General features: G+C 37.5%; 1 pseudogene; it reads right to left on the reverse strand.

Annotated features, from left to right (window-relative positions):
- Nucleotides 1–233: 233 nt before the first annotated feature.
- On the reverse strand, nt 234–3,342 carry LOC116160841 (annotated as a pseudogene).
- Between the last annotated feature and the right edge of the window lie 11,420 nt (nt 3,343–14,762).

Genomic DNA, 14,762 nt, shown 5'->3' on the forward strand with positions numbered 1-14,762 from the left:
AACTTACCTTAAGTGAAATAACTCAACAACGAAAAACACTTTGAAAAATTTCGAGGACCATAAAAAAGTAATTTCCCAATAAATTAAAAAGTACTGCACCCACGCGCGTGTAACTGTAGGACTGATTAACGGCAACATTGCCTCATAATTTTACGCCGCCGTAAGCGCGGTCGCACACTGACAATGCATCAAACATGCAGTGCCGGATTTACCAATTTGCCGCCCTACGCTAACCAAAAAGTGCCGCTTTCAGTTTAGTAGGTAAGGTAGTATGAGCAATAAAACTAGATTATAAAATTTTGTATACCTATTTATTATCACAACTATATTATTTTTCGTCGGGATTTTATAGACGCAAATGAGTTTATAAGACTATCAAAATCTAACTTTATTGTTATATCAGACTCTATTGTCAAAATTGTCAATGCATTTAAACGGTTTTGTTGCATTGTTGTTCTTAAGTATGTTTTTAAACGTTTAAGTGTTGAAAATGAACGCTCCGCTGAACAAACTGTGACCGCCATAGTAACAAACATACGTAAGGCAATTTCAACATTGGGGAAAACTGCTTCTAAATTGTGAGATCGAATGTATGAAAGCATATTTGATAAGGTACATTTTTCGTGTTTCGTGTCTGTTTCTTTTAAAAGTTCCGCGAAATGCAAACATTCTGTTGCAAATACATCTTCCAGATCGTCCTTATAACATTGTTGCAGGTAGTTGGCACTTTCAATCAACTGTTCTTGAGAACTTTCTTTTAGAGTAAAAAAGAACTTAAATTTTTTGAAAACACTGTCATATGCTTCATATCTTTTTTCCAGTTCCACCATAACCCTATCCAGTATGGAAAAATATGTTTCTACTTTTAGTTGTTCCTTGCCTGTCAGAATTGTGTCGCCATCCATATTTTCATCTGGGAAAAGTTTACGTCTCCGAGTTCTTTGACGATCATTGTCGTAGCTTTCATCCATAATTTCTTTGGCTTTATCAAGGTACGTTTCAAACATGGTAGTATTTCGTAGAGCTTTTACAAAACTTATCAAAGACGAAAAGAGTCTAGTTACGTCACCATTGTCGATTTCGACGCTCTGAAGAATTTTATTAGTGCTGTGGAAACGCTCTAATATCGCTTCCCAAAAAACCGACATGAAGGCAAATTCAAAGCGGTTTAAGCAACGTTTAATCCCAGCCGCCTCCGCACGGACCGTAGGTTTTTCAGAAATAGATTCTTCAATTGTTGTCAAAGCATTTAAATAATCCCCCCAGCCTCCGCATAAGCTCATTAAAGCATCATGGCGTGCAGACCACCTTGTTCCATCTACGCGTTTTGGAACTTTAGCGCCAGGTTTTAAACTGGAAAGTAGAATTTCCCAACGACGAGTAGATGCCGAGAAAAAAGTATATAGGTTTTGAATCGTTTCAAAGAACCTTACAGCCTCTCTAGTACATTCAGCAGCGCAGACTCCAACCAAATTCAGTGAATGGGCGGCGCATGGTAGGTAATAAGCGAGTGGGTTGTGATTTAAAATCCTTGCTTGTAGACCACTGTAACATCCCGACATGTTACTCGCATTGTCGTAGGATTGACCTCGACAATGTTTTAATTCCAAGTTGTGTTTCTCCAATTTTGACATGATAGCATTTTCTAAATCTTCAGATTTATGCCCCACATTTGGCAAAAAGCCAATAAAACGCTCCACTGGTTTTCCGTTGTTTGTAACATATCTGATTATTACGGATAATTGATCAATGTGAGCCATGTCGGGTGTGGAGTCAATTATAATTGAGTAGTATTTTGACATTCTAATTTCGGTCATAATATGATTTAGTACCTCAGTCGACATGAGGTCAATAAACTCTTCACATATTGTAGATGATAGGTATGACGTTTTACCACTTCCAGGATTTCCGTGCTGAGATAAATGTGTGGCTAGAAACGGATCAAATTCTGCTATGAGCTCCAGACACATCATGAAATTGCCATTGTTCGTATTACCAAATTTTTCAACTGTTCCTCTAAACGGTAGCCCCCTGGAAGCCAATTTTTTAGTCACTGCAACTACGCGCTTCAACACGTTTCGCCAGTAATCTTCTTCAATACTTATTTGCTGACACAGCAGTGAATCAATTTGGTTTTGTTTTTGTCGACGCCTTAATAAAGTTACTTGAGATTTGGCATGTTCTTTGGAGTTTTCATGTAAATTCAAAATTTTATTTACATTACTCCAATCATTTATGCCTTCAGTTGCCATTTTTTATGTTCCTCCGAAAAGTCGACATGGGATGCAAAACAGGGATTTCTTTGAAGATGAATATATCAAATATTTACGAGGCTGTTCTTCCCCATTGGCAAGTTTCCGGCGGAAAACGTTTTTAGTGAGACATCGTGACTTTCCGCCATTAACAATTTTGGTTAATGAAAAATCCTCATCTGTATTTTGGCATATTTCATTGGGCAATGACATTAAATAATTGATAGTATCATCATTGATGTTCCAATCGGCAGGGTCGTTGCTCACAATTGCTGGCAAACATGGTGATGGACATGCAGATTCTACGTTCGATGATGATGCTGTAACAATACCTGTCTGTCAAGAATTTGGCACATTTTTTTTTGATAGCACCAACAGCACCAATTGTTGATAATTACAAAGTTGTAAACGTGTGGAAAATTGACTTTCATTTAATCCCAACGGGCATTCTATAAGACTATAAAATTAATAAAAATTTATCAAATGGGTGCCCAGAAAGACGAAAGTACCTAATGAGTAAATATGTGGGGGCGTGGTTTAAAAAACACATAATGACATAACTGATACTTAATTACTTACATGCTTCTGTGACCGTGTCCACCGCTTCTGCATTGACTGCATTGTCAGGTGGTATAGGTATAGGTACAACACTAACAACCTCCAAATCTTCCGATTCTGAACAATCTGTTTGCTCTTGGGAATTTGTAGGCTTAGTTAAAAAATAGTTTTTCAAATTTTGAGTTTTGTCTAAAACGGCCTGAATCTTTCTCCGTTTTTCTTCAGCGAGTGCTTTGTACTGCGCTCCACTTAACCGTTTCCGGCCGTCACTCATAGTATTGTTAATTGTTATACTGTAAAATGTTTGTGACACTCGACTCAAACTCAACACTATAAATAAACGGTAAAACGCACTGATCAGTGATCACAGATTACTACGACTATCTACCATCACAGTCTAATTGTATTTAGACTGTGCTACCACTAATAAAGTAATAACACTAATCTGTAAAAAGCAAACAGATATACGAATGCGAATTACGAATTACGATACACACCGTTCACAATATAATATAATTCACTACATACAAACCCCTACGCTTTCAGCTGCAATTCACTCACGACACTGATCATGATCACTGCATAGTGACAACTTCAAATATTGCACTGGCTTCTTACGTGTGGGAAGGGGAACATGACGGTGAGGTGAGTCACTCACCGTGAGTTGAGTGGTGACATAGGTGGTGAGAAGTCGGTGAAGGAAGACGCCTAATTTTGATTTGAAAATTGAAATTTTGCCGCCTCTCCAATATTGCCGCCTTACGCCTGGGCGTAATTTGCGTAATGGGAAATACGGCACTGCAAACATGCGACATGAAGTAAATGTTGTATGTTGGATAACCTCGCACATATACAGCAGCATTAGTTTGCTTGCAGTAAGCAAAATGTCTTCAAGCGAGTAGGATGTTATAGTAGCTTGGCAATATTTGCGAAGACGATTGAAACAAAAAAGAAAGCAGCGCCGTTTTTGGATTCATCCTCTATTTGTAGATAACATAGTACATAATCCAGCTTCTGTTACAAAAGAGCAATTAACGCTCAATCCAGAAAAATTTAAAGAGTTTTATAGAATGTCCAAAGAAAGTTTTAATCAGTTACTGCATATGGTAGGACCTAAGATAGAAAAGCAAGATACTCATTTTAGGGATGCGATTTCCCCTGAGGAGCGTTTATTGATAACATTACGGTAAGTAGATACCTATGCAATATAATTTGTGATAGTAGTAAATATTAATGATTTAATTATTGTACCATGTGTGTTCGTAGTCGCTTGTAGTATGCTGATTTTCGAATGTGGACGTTTCAGCCCTTTGCTCCTGCACAGGCCATTCTCCTAATGGCGTGTTTGGACTAGGCGTTGAAGAAGCAACAAAATATGACCCTGCCGAAGTCCTGCTATTGGTGCTCCATGTTGAATTAGTATTCCTATACGATCTAATATCCGCATCTTCCAATATTTCATCTACAAGCTCAATAACTTTTTGCCGAAATCGGCGATTTTGCTTCTCTGTCATTTTACGCATATCTGGTACTAAACTTCGTAAAAATGACATATTTGGATCATCATTTTTGTTATCGTCTCTTTCTTTTTTGTTCTTAAGCCACCCCACAAAAGCAGCGTCAACAGGATTTGGAGGTAATGAAGAAATTTGAGACAGTTTTCTCTTTTTTGCTATATTAGTAGGTGTAGTGACTTCTTGTCTACTTGTTACATTCACGTTCTCATTTGTAATTAAATCTGATAGCGAATTAGATGCATTGCCATCTTGACTTCTTTCATCATTTTGCGGTTGAGAATGCAGGTCTTCATTTTCCGTATTTTCCTGGGATTCGCTATTTTCTTCTTCAGAATTATCATCGATTGTTTCTAGATTTCCAGTACTTGCTTTACTTTTGGTAAAAGGAAGAATGAATTGTAAATGATCAGAGAGGTAATATTTTTTCTTTTCGTTAGTTCCTGCGCCGGATCGTGGTTTTTTTAACGATCTTAAAAAGGATCCTCTTATATTCCTCCAGCATTCGCGACAATTAGGCACTAAAAAGATAAAACATACATAAATAAAAGTAGAGGCGGTTGGTTGAAATTTGTATTTTTTTTGAGGTATCTGGCTACAGGTGATAGTTTCAAAAACCTTTCATTCCAATTTTACCGAGGAGACAACACCGTTGGAAAAATAGTGAAAGAGACAACGACCGCCATATGGGACAGTTTGCAGCCTTTGTTTATGCCAACTCCTACTAAACACATCTGGAAACGAAATGCTCGCCGTTATCAAGATTTATGGAATTTGCCCAACTGCGTTGCTGCAATCGACGGCAAACACATTCGTGTTAAGAAGTTTGCTAATAGTGGTTCGAGCAATTTTAATTACAAAGGTTTCTTTTCAATGGTACTAATGGCTGCTGCTGATGCTGACAGTTTATTCACAACCATAGATGTTGGTGACTTAGGACGTAATAGTGATGGGGCAGTTTTTAGAACCTCCCACATTGGAAGATTGTTAAGAAATCAGAAATTAGAAATTCCCGATCCTTCACCTTTGCCAGGAAATGAAGATGCTGAACCTTTTCCTTTTTATTTATGTGGTGATGAGGCTTTTCCATTGTTGACATATCTGATGAGACCTTATCCCCAAAGAATTTTGAACCCTACTAGAAGAATTTTTAACTATAGGCTCTCACGAGGAAGAAAAAGTGTAGAATGTGCTTTTGGAATACTCGTGTCAAAGTTTCGTATATTCGAAGGTCCAATTTGTTGTGACGAAGAAAGCGTCAAAAGTATTGTAAAAGCTGCTTGTGTTTTGCACAATTTCATTAGAATACGAGAAGGAAAACTATGTACTCCAACGCATTTTAACGATGACATAAATCAACCACAAATAAATCAAGATCAAGATGGTTATCGCGAAACAACATTACCCATGAGACTTCGTAAAGCCCTAGCTAGCTACTTTTTGACGGCCGAAGGATCAATACCAATTCAATGGAAATACGCATAATAAACATATTTTTCTTACCTGTATCTTTTATTTCTTCCGCCACCTCTTTCCATGCCTTTTCTGTTTTATTTCTTTTACTATACTCGGATAAACCATAGTTATATATGCATGGGCGATTCTCTACCGCCTTAATAAAATTTATAGTAAACAGAGGATCTTCATTATTATTAGTCATTTTTATTGAATAATGTTTTTATTAATTTTCTCACACAGAATTTCTTGTTCGAACACTATATATTCACACAGACTTACTCGTTCCAACGCGCAACAATAACTGCAAAAAGACACGCATAGGATACCGCATGCAGTTTATGTCGTGAGACATGTGCATCCGCTGCACTGGTCTGAGATAGTTTTAACGACATGCACGTGTTTTAAATGGTTTCAAGCTGCGCAAGTCTATGCGCGGTATTTACATCGTGTTGTATGTTGCATGCTGCATGTTTGATGCATCCTTGGTGTGCGACCGGCCTAACAGGGATTGATGCAACAACAGACAAGATACTGCTGGTGGTCCGTCTCTCCTACTGGTCCATCTCTCCTCGATTTACCCTAATTTTTGTAATATGCTTGTGAAATAAATAAACAGAGGTTATAGCAAAACAAACACTTTATTATTTGACATCTTGCATTACATACAAAATTATCATCCAAAATAATCAATACTACAAATATCATAATTCGAACTTATCGTATGCAAATTGCAAAAAATCTACAAAATTTGGATTGATTACTTTTTAGTTTCTATCAACATTTCTAAGATTGCATTTCTTTTTTGCTGAATTTCGTTATTGCGTTCTAATGCGATGCGGAGTATTTTAATTTCGTCAATTCTTTTTTCTTCGAGATCAGCTTGACGTTGTTTTAAATAATAAACGCCGCCTGGGCGTTTACGTTTATCTGTTCGCATTGTCGGGCTGGCAACTGTTTCTGCTGGGTCTGCGGAGTTAGGTACAGAATCCCAAATAACATTAGAAACTGCACTTATTTCAGGTGTCACTGTAACGTCTGGCTCTTCAGTAACCGATGATTCCTCAGGCATGTGTAATTGGGGCAATAAGGTAGGTTTGTGGATCTGGATCAGTGGTGCAAATGTGGCCGGAGGTGTTGATAATGGAGAAGATATCATATTTGGCAGATTTACAGTTTTATCTTCTAAATATATGTCATTAAAGTCGTCATAGTAATCCCAACTAATTCTACCTCGTCCAGTTTTCCTCTTGCCATCTTTAATAATGGGGGTTTACAGTGTAGTTGAATTCCGCAGTTCTAATTGAATAAGCGTGTACCTGAAACCATTATAAGTTGCTCTCGTCTCATAAATAACTAAGGGTTCGTTCGCGATTAGCGTCAGATTTATCGAATTAGTTAAGTGCGTTTTTAAATTAGATCTGGATCGTATCTTTTGCGTTTTTTAAAAAAAAATCTGACTGGTTTGATTGAATCTAAATGGTCAGAGGTTTTTGAGCGATCTGCTAGATTTATCGAAATTTTAAGGTTAGGGGCATTGTTTGTTTAAATTTTTAAAGAGTTAAAATAAATATTGTAATGGACAAATTAGAGGATATTGCACTAGGGGTGGCGTGCTATTTTATACAAGACTTATTTTTTGAAGATGATAAAGAAAATACTATATCCTCTTCAATACAAAAGGTTAACAATTACATAGAAGAAACGGTATACTTTATGCAAGATTCACAATTTAAAGCTGATTTTCGTTTAAGTAGAGTTACTTTTGAAACACTGTTATCAAACATAGGGGGCATGTGGACTGAAAATGTACGTAGGGGTGCTATCTCTGTTAAGATTGAAAAGCAACTTATGATAGCTATATGGTACTTGGCAAATTTGGAATGTTTTCGGTTTGTATTCTGACCTTTTGATTACATGATTATACATTGTTGTCTGTTATTGAAGTAGTGTCGCAGAACGCTTCGGAGTATCAAAGTCTTCAGCCTGGAAATGTTTACACTGCGTGTGTGAAAAGCTGATAGAATATAATAAAACTGCAAAAGTATTGGCATGGCCGAATGTGCAAAGTCAAGAAAGAATCAGTAGAATGTTTTATAAGAAAGCTAACTTTCCAAGTATGTTCTGTATTTAAAGCTTCCATTTCCTGTGTTAACTTTATGTTTAAGATGTTATAGGTTGTATTGATGGAAGTCATGTGCCCATCAAAGCACCATTACACAACCATACTTCCTATGTAAATCGTAAAGGATTCCATAGCGTCATCTTGCAAGCGATTTGTGATGACAAATACCTTTTTACGGACGTCTATGCAGGTGAAGCTGGGTCTGTGCACGATGCTATGGTCTTCAAACGTTCTGAGTTTTCTGTAAATGAAAATGCATACGAATTCCTTCATAATGGACACATACTTGGAGACAGTGCATATCCTTTGACATCTAAATTATTGGTTCCATTCAAAGATTACGGCCAGCTAACAGAAGTACAAAAGCATTACAATACAGCACATGCTAAAACAAGAGTGCCTATAGAGCAAGCCTTTGCTCTATTGAAAGGACGTTTCCGCCGTTTGAAGCTTGTTGAAAATACACGCATTGATCGCATCCCTATAATGGTGGTATCTGCATGTATTTTACATAATATATGCATGCTGAACAAAGGTATAAGACAATAAACAATTCTAGCCGTATTTTGGACTTCCATTTGTTTCAGATATATTAGACATAAATATACAATCTGAACAGAATGAAGAAAGAGAAATGACCATTAATTATGCGGCAGAAAGTGTAACACAAGCAGGGAAGAATAAAAGGGAAATCATAGCGCATAATATGACACGGGCCTTTGATTTGCTTGTACATTGTAATTAATTTTTTCCCCATAAGTTTAGAGTAGGTACTATCAAATTTTATTATATTTCAGGTCCAGTCCTCAATATTACAATAATTTGTTTACTATGTAGTATATGGTTCTTCTACTCTAGAGCACAATGTTTAAAGAAAATAAGCCCGGCCCTGCCTCATCATAATCCTGCCTCCTTGATGCTCCGCGCCCGGCTTCTCACTGTGTTTCTTGTGCTCAGAGCATCAACACGTTGCTGGTCTTCGCGACGTTTTTTTCGTTCATTCGGCCTATTTGTTGTTTATTGTGTGATCTATCATTTCCTGGCGTAAGTAATTGTATTAATGTTACCCTAATTTTAGACAAATTTGGTCAGGTGTTTGTCGAAACACTTCACTCGTTCTATCGTCCATAGTTGAAATGGGAAAATCCAAAAGGAATAGAAGTCGTAGTTGCTCTGCGAGCAGCGAGGATGATCACGTATCGACTCGGAAACTTTTAAAGAAGTTGCGTAGGGAATTTAAGAGTATAAACATTGAATAAAAACACTATAAGAAGCCTAACGCTTATGGAAGAAAGCGCGACAAATCTCACAAATCCCCTTGCACCCGCATTGGTTGTGACCGCCGAACTCTCTTTGCGGTAAATAGGAGGAAAGCAAATTCTCATTCTTCTCAGTTCAAGAATCGACTCTATTGACAGTGTTCCCATTATATTCTCAGTTCAAACTCTGTCGCGCTTTATTTCCACGGGGTTAGGCTTCTTATAGTGTTTTTATTCAATGGTATAAAACAACAACAATCTCGGATTTCCCGGTCTCGTAGTCGCAGCCGACGACGAGATTCCATTAGCGAGCCCCGCCATGAGGCTAGGCGACGGGTTCAGTCCCGAAGTCCGTGCGCACGCTCGCGTTCGCGGGGACGAAGCAGGTCCAGGAGTTTCCGTCGTCACGTACGCCGTGAACGTGAAACGAAAAGTGCCGCTCCAGCGCAGTTAGCGCCTTCGTCAACATCTTCTGCTATGCCGCGGGCTTCGCTCGAAACTGCGACGCTGTCACGTTCTGTAGATAATTCTGCTGATCGAGCTATTCGAAATGACGCCTGTAGCGTTGTTTCAGAGGGCAGTTTGGTAGATCTGGGTACCTGTAGTGCTCAATCTATTTTAGGCGATACGAGAGGTATATGTAATGCCACTCAGGAAAGGAAAATTGACGATGCCTGTAGCGTTTTGTCAAGTGAGTCCCGAGATAATGAACTTGTAATTCATAATGACGTATCTTTACCAGAGGATGTCATTGATATGCTCGGCGACGATCCAGAAAGCACTGCGGAAAACGGTTCATTGTTGCACAATGAACTTGCAAAAAGGTGGAAGGTTTTTTTGCAAAATGGCCTTAAAAAGGATGATTTATTAACGATCCTAAGTAAATATGACACACCCTCAAATTTATCTTTGCTAACGGCCCCGATTCTCAATCCAGAGGTTAAAGCCGCCTTACAAAAACCTATTCTTTCGGTAGATTTTTCTCACTCCGAGGGTCAAAATCAATTAGGAAAGGGGCTTTGTGCTCTAGGCAAAGCAATCTCTAATATCCTGGGAAATATTGAGAATATTCCCGGAGATATGAGGAGTGGTTTATTGACAGATCTGTTTAACTCCGGCCGTATACTTACTAATCTCTTCCATCGTGAATCTTGTTATAAGAAAAAATCTTATAACACCCCATTTAAAGAACCTGCAGGCGGTTGCCGAAAAATGCATGCCGGCCGAATTTCTGTTTGGAACAGATCTATCAGACAAGCTTAAGTCTCTCAAAGCTATTGAGAGTGCAAGTAAGGAACTTAAATCGGTGCCAAAACCTTTTTTTAATAGAAAGAGGGGGGGCGATACTGTAAGTGACCGAAGTAAACCCGGATCAAGTCGGCCTTTAAACGCGTTCAGGCCGGTCCGTCATTACCCCGAGACGAGGCCGGCCCGATCACAAAAATTTGCCTACCGGTCGGAACCAGCCAAGACTTTATCGCAACAAAAACCAAAGCACGTGGAAGAAGAGGATTTAAAGGTAAGGAAAAATTTAAAATGCAATGCTGTTTATGCAGGTCGCCTCATTCATTTTTACTCAGATTGGCTTTTTATAAATCCTTCCTCGATTGTTTTGAGTTGGATTAAAGGATATAAATTGCCTTTTATTCAAAAGCCAAATCAAGTAATTCTACGCCCAAAATCTTTTGGTCAGGAAGAAAGTAGCCAAATTAATAATGAAATTGCTAGCTTACTAAATATTGGGGCAATACAGAAATGTACTTTTTTGAAAGATCAGTTTCTGTCTTCAATATTCTTAGCCGATAAACCCAATGGCAAAAAACGTTTTATTTTGAATTTAAAACGTTTAAATAAATATGTTTATGCACCGCATTTTAAAATGGAGGATTTCAGAACAGCAAATAGGTTAATTCAGAAAAACTCGTTTGCAGCCTCTCTCGATTTAAAAGATGCATATTATTTACTTCCAATAGCACCAGCCCATAGAAAATATTTAAGATTTTCTTTTAATAACACCCTTTATGAATTTACCTGTTTGCCGTTTGGCCTGGCAACCGCGCCTTATACGTTCACGAAGCTTTTGCGACCGGTGGTTGAACATGTACGGTGTGCCAGGGGCGTGCTTTGTGTAAATTTTCTTGATGATTTTTTGGTTCTGGGGGCTACGAAGGACGAATGCACTCAAAGTGTTCAAATTCTCAGGTCCACATTAGAATCATTGGGATTCATTGTAAATTTGGAAAAAAGTGTGCTTTTTCCGGACACAAAATTTAAGTTTCTAGGCTTTATGTATAATTCGAGTTTAATGACCATAGAACTTACACCCGAAAAACGAGACAAGATTTTTAAATGGTCTCAACTTTTACTTAACAGGAAAAATTGCCAGATTATTACACTTGCAAAATTCTTAGGGATTTTAACGTCAGCATGTCCAGCTGTAAAATACGGCTGGGTGTATACCAAATTTTTAGAAAGGGAAAAACATCTGGCTCTGCAACATAATAATGAGAACTATTATGCGAAAATGATTATTTCAGATCCTATTCGAAACGATATAAAGTGGTGGCTTTCTAATATTTATACAACAAAAAATGATTTGAGGAAAGATTCATTTGACCTTGAAATTTTTACAGACGCAAGCTTAACAGGCTGGGGCGCTTTTTGTCAAGGCGTAACTACCAATGGATGGTGGGAAGCTGGTTATAAGAAAGAACATATCAATTTTTTGGAACTCCAAGCTATTTACTTTGGGTTGCAATGTTTTGCCAAAAATTACTCTAATTGTAGTATTTTAATTCGTACCGATAATACTACTGCAGTTTCTAGTGTGAATAAGATGGGTAGCGTAAGATTTTTGAAACTAAATGAAATTACGAGAAAAATTTGGCGTTGGTGCGAATCCAAAAATATTTGGATTTTTGCATCATACATTCCGTCAGCTGAAAATTGTCATGCTGATAAAGCTTCTCGTGTCACGAATACGGAAACTGAGTGGGCTCTCAACAATGACATTTTTTTAAAAGTCATAGAAAACTTTGGCTTACCCGAAATCGATCTTTTCGCTTCCATGGAAAATCGTAAATGTCAAAGGTTTATCGCTTGGCAGATAGACCCAAAAGCCGAAACGGTTGACGCTTTCACTATAAGTTGGAGAAATTTAAAATTTTATGCATTCCCACCATTTTCTTTAATTTTAAGAACTTTGCAAAAAATTTTAAATGACAATGCATCTGGAATATTAGTTGTACCGTATTGGAAATCACAGCCGTGGTTTCCTCTTTTTGAGAAAATGATTGAAGGTGATCTGCTACTTTTTGGACCAGCGGATAATATTTTATTTTCTCCTTTCAGCGATCAGAAACATCCTCTGGCCTCGGTCCTTATCCTGGCTGTAGCCAGGTTATCAGGCAAGCGTTTCTAATACAAGGCATACCGAATAATGCGATAAACGTTATGGAAAAATCCATAAGTGACAACACATTAAAGCAGTATAATTCAACATATAAGCAGTGGTGGAGTTTTTGTGTAAACAAAAACATTTCACCTTTTGAAAAAAATAGTTCTCATATAATATCATTTTTTCAAAATGTTTTTGAAACAACAGAAAACATGTTTGGTACGTTTAACTCCCACCGCGCTGCTTTATCTTTAATAACTTCGCACGATTTAGGAGAGGATCCTCAAATTAAAAGGTTTATGAAGGGGATTTTTAGGCTTCGACCACCGAGACCAAAGTACGACTGTACATGGGATCCTCAAATTGTTTTGACTTATTTAGAAAAAACAGAGGCAGATTCTTTAAAATGTCTTTCCCATAAATTAATCACGTTACTTGCCTTAGGAACTGGCCATAGGATGCAAACTTTTTCTCTTATAACGCATTCAAATATTCAATTTACTAACGAAGGAGTCAAAATTTTTGTCCCTGATTTTATTAAGACATCCAGTGTCAATTCAGTGCAACCTTGCTTAGATTTACCTTTTTTTAACAATGCCAACTTATGTGTAGCCTCAACGCTTCAGAAATATTTAGAAGCTACACAAAATTTGCGACAAGGGTGTCTTAAGCTGTTTATCACGTATAAAAAGCCTTATAAACCTGCTACGAAGCAAACTCTAAGTAGATGGGTAAGGGAGACCTTACAGGCAGCGGGAGTCGACTCGTCAGTTTTCAAACCTCATTCGATTCGACACGCATCCACTTCAGCCGCATTAAGAAATGGACTCTCTCTGGACTCCATTAAAAAAGCAGCAGGTTGGAGTAAAAATTCCAACGCTTTTGCTCGGTTTTATAACCGTCCAATTAAAGATAAGAGTTTTCTGGCTTCGATTTTTGAGGCACAAAATAGTTAAATTCGGTGTCTTATAGTATAACTACTATACTTTTTTGTTACCTTAGTACCTATAAGTTTGTTTTGAGTTCTTTCGTAAGAGATAAGAATATTATATCTCTTTTTTATACTTACCTTTTTGCGGTTACCACTTACCTAATACGGGTAAATAAGAAGTAAATTTTGTTTAGTTGTTGAGAACAAAAGGTTTTTTTTCTTTTTACGCGCAGCGTATTTTTTATGTCCTGTTTTCGGTTTCTGCTTTAAACATCTACATAGTAAACAAATTATTGTAATATTGAGGACTGGACCTGAAATATAATTAATCGATCAAAAGAACTTACCTGAAGTTCGATCGTAATTATATGAAGGTCCAGTCCGAAAATATTACAACCCACCCACCCCCATCCATAATATACCGAAAAACAGGGTGGGATATCTTTAAATAACAGTGAGAAGCCGGGCGCGGAGCATCAAGGAGGCAGGATTATGATGAGGCAGGGCCGGGCTTATTTTCTTTAAACATTGTGCTCTAGAGTAGAAGAACCATATACTACATAGTAAACAAATTATTGTAATATTTTCGGACTGGACCTTCATATAATTACGATCGAACTTCAGGTAAGTTCTTTTGATCGATTAATTATAACAAACAATAATAAATGTACATTCTACATACAAAAAAATACATTACGTCTTAATCTTATTTTGAACTTTCTTTTGTTATGTGATCCACCAATCTTTTAAAAAGTTGTAAAAATTGATCCTGCCGATCAAGTTTTTCCTTATGCCTATCGTCATCAGAAGACCTCTTTCTCTTCTTGGGAGTTTCCGAAGTGGTGGATGTTGATGAAGAGGTATTAGCAACGCATTCCGTGTTAATTTTCACTCCGGAAACTGAGCATGTGGCAGGTGGATTTATCTCCGGTTTATTAAACAACACTGCATGTACCGCATCATAATATATCCATGTTCTAGTGTTATTTCCCGATTTCTCATTATGATTTTTTACGGCCTTATAAGTTTTTTTTAAATTCTTCCATTTCGTATCACACTGTGTTGCTGTATATTGAGTACTAGTCGTTCTTGATAATTCCGTTGCTATTTTCTGCCAAACATTTTTCTTCAAACGTGTTTCAAATTCGCTATAATACATCTCGATTACGTGTATTAAAAGGAACGTATTTTCCTGTGGCCATAGTTTATTTTCGTCTCCCTCGTGTGATTCTGTAAGCTAAGTATGATGCCCACTCATTAAATTTGGATGG

This window comes from Photinus pyralis, unplaced genomic scaffold, assembly GCF_008802855.1.
Source record: "Photinus pyralis isolate 1611_PpyrPB1 unplaced genomic scaffold, Ppyr1.3 Ppyr1.4_LG1, whole genome shotgun sequence".
NCBI classification, from domain to species: domain Eukaryota; kingdom Metazoa; phylum Arthropoda; class Insecta; order Coleoptera; family Lampyridae; genus Photinus; species Photinus pyralis.